At 43.0% G+C, this 5492-nt stretch overlaps 1 non-coding gene across 1 annotated transcript; it reads left to right on the top strand.

Moving 5' to 3' along the window:
• The first annotated feature begins 4688 nt into the window (after window positions 1-4688).
• On the top strand, window positions 4689-4795 carry LOC113180220 (U6 spliceosomal RNA). The gene has a single exon (XR_003300446.2). It is a non-coding gene; the product is annotated as a U6 spliceosomal RNA (small nuclear RNA).
• The last annotated feature ends 697 nt before the right edge of the window (window positions 4796-5492 follow it).

Below are 5492 nucleotides of genomic sequence, written 5' to 3'. Positions count from 1 at the left end.
TAGACCCAAGAGAGGGTATTTATCCCAGGCACATTTTCACACATCTACACAAAGGTACTTGAGATGGGAGGATTGTTGAAAGGCTGTGGTGCTGGGAGCCATCAGTGTGTGGAGAAGACCAGGTGTGTGCATGGGAAAGGTGATGGAAGCCGACTGGATCGTCTGGTTGCACCTGCAGCAATACAGACAGAGCAGAAAAACTAACCATCAGAACAGGTCTCAAATGCAATGCAATCAATCAAGTAAAAATGCAGGCATAAAAAAACAGCAAAACACGTTTTTATAAGAATGCATATGCACACAAGCATATACTGCATCTACATCAAATGCATTAGGATGGGATCCTGGGCAATGAAGAGGAAAGAGAATAAAGGCAGAAAACTAGAGGGGAGACTCGCATGAACCAAGAAAATGTGCTATGAACGAATGAATGTGACCAGCTCTACTCTCCACATCCAAGGTCCAAACCACGGAGAAGAAATCCAAGCAACTCAGAAAGGGGTTTATTTTGGGTGTTTATCCTTGTAGCTCCTGAACCAGTTGCTTAAGTGTGAGGTTAATGATTGCCAGGTGGGTTCTGAAGCGCTCTGGATACACTTGGGTGCTTTCTAGGCCAGAGGCGCTCAACCTTGTGTGCACATTAGAGACATCTGGGGATACATTTTTAAAAAGCACTAGCAGGCCCTGCCCTCAGAGATTCTGCTTCAGTACTCTGAGGAGCCAGACATTGGGATTTTTTTTTTTTTTTTTTTTGGTACCAGGGGTTGAACCCAGAGGTGTTTAACCACTGAGCCACATTCTCAGCCCTTTTGTTTTTTATTTTGATACAGGGTCTGGCTGAATTGCTTAGGGCCTCACTAAATTGCTGAGGCTGGCTTTAAACCTGCAATTCTCCTGCCTCAGCCTCCTAAGCCACTGGGATTATAAGATTGCACCACTGTGCCTGGAGACTTTGGGATTTTTTCAAGGTGATTCTAATTACATTTAGAATTTAGAACCATTGCTTTAGGCTCCCCCATTACTGGCTTTTTTCTTTTTTCCCTAGTTGCAAATATTATAATTTTGGGCATTTGAAAAGAGACTACTGAAATCAGATTTTTTTTTCCTTTTGCCAAACATTAATTTCATTATTTTCAAAGAACACCAAAGACAGCAAAATTCATTTTATTCCTCTAATCATACATCCAAACTATTTGCTGGGCTGCGATAGGTGGGGCACTGAATAATTCTAGGAAATATGTCCACAATGCAGTTTATACAAATAAATTCTTCTGCAGTTGATCAGTGCATAACCTGCCCTATTGTATATAACAGCTCAAGTGTTCCCTTTCTGTCATGCTGTAGACTAAGTACCTTGGCTATACTGGTGAACAAGATGGTATGATCACTGCCCTGGTAGAACTGGTAGACTTCCAGGGAAGTTGGTCACATGGATGGCTTCCATGAAGTGTGACAGTCCTGGGGTGGGAACTCATATCAGGACCCCTTACACAGTCTGGAGGTGGGGGGAAGGAAGGGATAGTTTGAGGAATTGAAATTTGAATCTAAACCTGAAGAATAAGTACTGGGAATAGAGAGTAGGAAGAGCTGTCCACCTGGAGGGAACATCACTGTAAAGGCATGGGAACTTTGCTGTGTTCCCAGCATAACCCGGAAGTTAGATGAGAAACAGGAATGAAGGAAGCAAAGCCTGGTCCCAAGGGGTCTCCTGGGCCAGGCAGAGAAGTTTGGACTTTACCACAAGGATGCTGGGGGTGAAGTAACCACACCTGGACTTGAAGCTCATTCTGGCTAGAAGGAGAGTGGGTGGCAGGAGCCAAGGGTGGAGGCAGGGGACTGATACAGAGCTGTTGCACAGGTCTGGGTGGGAGGAGGAGGTGGCTTGGGTGGAGTAGCAGAAGGAGTGAGGCAGACTCCAGTGAGAGAAGATCAGGAGAGACACAGGAGGGTGGCTGGATCTGAGGGATGGGTCAACAACACTAGTGGTGGTCTGTCTGTTGAGATAAGGAGGAGGAGAGAAGAAGCTCTGGTGGGAAGATGGGTTTTGAGGGACTGATCTTGCAGGTTCAGTTCCTGGGAGCTAGATTCTGAGACACAGTTTAGAGAGCAGGTTATTTCTTAATATCTCAAAGTTTGCTCTTGAGGGTGACACCTGTGGGGTGGGGACAGGGCAGGAGTAGAGGAAGGAGACATAGAGCTGCAGGTCAGGCCTAAGGATGGTCTTGACTGTGGGAGGTGAAATCTTCCAACAGGCAAAGAAACTGAACAGACCCTCCACAGAAGAAATATGACCCAGTCAATAAATATGTGTTTAACACCTCTAGAAATTAGAGAAATGCAAATCAAAACTACACTGAGATTCCCTCACTCCAGTCAGAATGGCAATTATCAAGAATACAAAACAATAAATGTTGGTAAGGATGTGGGGGGAAAGATTCACTCATGTATTGATGGTGGGACGGCAAATTGGTGAAACCATTCTGGAAAGTAGTATGGAGATTCCTCAGAAACCTGGAATGGAACCACCATTTGACTTAGTTATCCCACACCTCAGCATATACCCAAAGGATATAAAATCAGCATACTACAGTGATGTGGCCACATCAGCGTTTACAGCAGCTCAATTCACAATAGTTAAGCTATGGAACCAACCTAGGTGCTCTTCAATAGATGAATGGATGAAGAAAACGTTGTATTATAAACAATGAATATTACTTAGCCATAAAGAAGAATGAAATTATGTTATTTGCTGGTAAATGGCTGGAACTAGAGACTATCATGCTAAGTGAAATAAGCCAATCCCCCAAAACCAAAGGCTCAATGTTCTCTCTGATATGTGGATGCTAACACACAATAAGGGGGGGGGGGAGAATAGAAATTCATTGGATTAGATAAAAGGGAATGAAGAAAAGGGAGTGGGAATGAAAATGGAAAAGACAGTAGAATGAATGAGACATAACTTTCCTGTGTTTATATATGAATACTCGACCAGTGTAACTCCACATCATAAAAAACCACAAGAATGGGAAGTATGTATGTTTTTGTTTTGTTTTTTTAAAGAGAGAGAGAGAGAGAGAGAGAATTTTTAATATTCATTTTTCAGTTCTCGGCGGACACAACATCTTTGTTTGTGGTGCTGAGGATCGAACCCGGGCTGCACGCATGCCAGGCGAGTGCACTACCACTTGAGCCACATCCCCAGCCCTCCATGTATGTTTAATATGTCAAAATACATACTACTTTCATGTATAACAAAAAGAATACATAAAAAATAATTTTAAAAAAGGAAGCAAAGGTTCTTTGTACAGTTTTTTCCACATTTATTAATTTATTAGAAACTGCATGATGCTGATTTTCTCAGGAAAATCAGGAAATCTGTGTAGTAGATTGGCGTCCTTTTTAAAAACAATTTTTTTTTTGAGCAATGTTGACACAAAGCTGAGTCATTTGGCAGGAAAGTTTGCCAGTAAGAGTTGGGAGTGAGTGGGAGAGGCATTTTACCACTTATCAGCCAGAAGACTCCCCGATAATAACCCCACTGGGACAGCACGTTCATGTCAACCTTAGGATTTGTAACATATTAACTCCATTTTACAGTTGAGGAAATTAAGACTCGAAAGTCAAAGCAGCTCACAAGGTCCCAAGAACCCTCACATGGCCTATGCTTCCCAAAGCCCTGTGTACCACACCATGCTATCTCAGGAAGAGGAAGAAGCCAGAGGGGACCGAGGTACCAGGTGGCACCTGGGAGGGGTCAGCTCAGGGGCTGCCACCTGCCACCCCAATGACACTCCTCACATGGCCACACCTACTTGGCAGCAGCCTTTGATCTCTCACGTACACATTTGAAATGAGGAACAGTGTGACCAGGCTCCAGGGAAAAGAAGACAACATGGAAACCTGAGAATTGCCTGGAAAGAGATTTGGGCAGGTCAGTACAGCTGCACAGTTTTGCCAGAACTGTGTGCATGGGGTATGTGAATGTGTGTGTGTGTATGTGTGTGTGTGTGAGAGAGAGAGAGAGAGAGAGAGAGAGAGAGAGAGAGAGAGAGAGAGAGAGAGAGAGAACAAGCAGGAACATTTGTGTCTGTGAAGGAGACGTATGTATGCAGGTGAAGGTGGAAGTGTTAGTGAGCTGGGGTGTGTTTTTTGCACATGGCTATTCCTGAGATCAAGTGTGTGTGTGTAAGACTGTGTGTCTGGGCTGTGTGCATGGCTGCAGGTCTGAGAGTGTGTACAGGTCTGACTATGCTGCAGGCGTGTGCATGTTCCACCCGAAGGGGTTCAGATTAAAGGTGCCTTTGCTCCCTGGGGTTACTCTGAAACATCTGCTACTGACTGACTTAGATGCTAGAGTCATCTTCTGGCTTTCTTTAAGAGGACCAGTCTGAAGGAATACAGGCCCACAGTTACCCTGAGTCACTAATCCCTGGGAGAGAAATTCCTCCACCCTGGAAGGTATCATTTAGAGACTGTCTCAATTAGCAATCATAACACCTGAAGCTTTGAGCACTTGTATGTTTATCTTTCTCTTCAAGTTCACTCTGTTGGCTCCCTTCACCAGCCAAGTTCAAACAATCTTCTGTCTGGCAGCCACAAAGAACTCCCCAGCCCCCACCCCAAAGTAGTTAGAACCAGACAGAGGTTAGGCCGATTTCCATGATCCCTGTGTGTGTTCTGCTGCTTTAGTACTTGCTTCGGCAGCACGTATGCTAAAATTGGAACAATGCAGAGCAGATTAACATGGCCCCTATGCAAGGGTGATACACAAATTTGTGGAGTATTCCATATTTTGTGCAGTTCTTAGAAGGTTAGATGACAATTGTATATTCTTTCCAAGAAGTTAGACTCAAGGTATGATGGATAGCACCCAATATTGAGATTGTGACTTTCATATAAAAATATACATGTAATTGATCTATGAAATGAGAACGGAGCGGAGTTCTATTTGAAACGTTGTAATTGAATTTGTTGTTAGTATATACCTTGGAGATGAGAAAGTGTCAACATGTTTCTCCCCTTTATTTACCTTTATAAATAAAGAAAAATAATAAAATGGTGCTTTATAAGGTGCCTACTTCCATCAAGCACTTGTGATGGCTGACAATATTAAAAACACACATCCAACAGAAATGCGAAAACACACACAAAAAAACTCAACAAAACTCAACCACAGGAAGAGAAACGTGCTCCCAGGTGTGCATTCTGTTGCTTAATTTTCACTTCTGGTAAAACAGAACCGTTAGAGATGCCACATTGGGAAATTATCGGATTTAATGATCTACTCTGGATTTAATTATTTTGCTACTTATTTTCCTCAAGCCTCAGTTTCCCCATTGGTGAAAATGGGGACAATGCTAGATGTATCTTCTAGGTTTGAAGAATAAAATAAGATAATGCATAAAAAGAGCTTAACACGGGCCAAGCACCGAATGAGCAATCGATTTAACTGTGTTGTTATTTTCACTGCATGTTAGGATTTGAATTATATC

Source organism: Urocitellus parryii, chromosome 7 (assembly GCF_045843805.1).
Source record: "Urocitellus parryii isolate mUroPar1 chromosome 7, mUroPar1.hap1, whole genome shotgun sequence".
In the NCBI taxonomy this organism is placed as follows: Eukaryota; Metazoa; Chordata; class Mammalia; order Rodentia; family Sciuridae; genus Urocitellus; species Urocitellus parryii.
The sequence above is the reverse complement of the archived record's forward strand: the minus strand, read 5'-3'. Positions and strand labels throughout refer to the sequence as shown.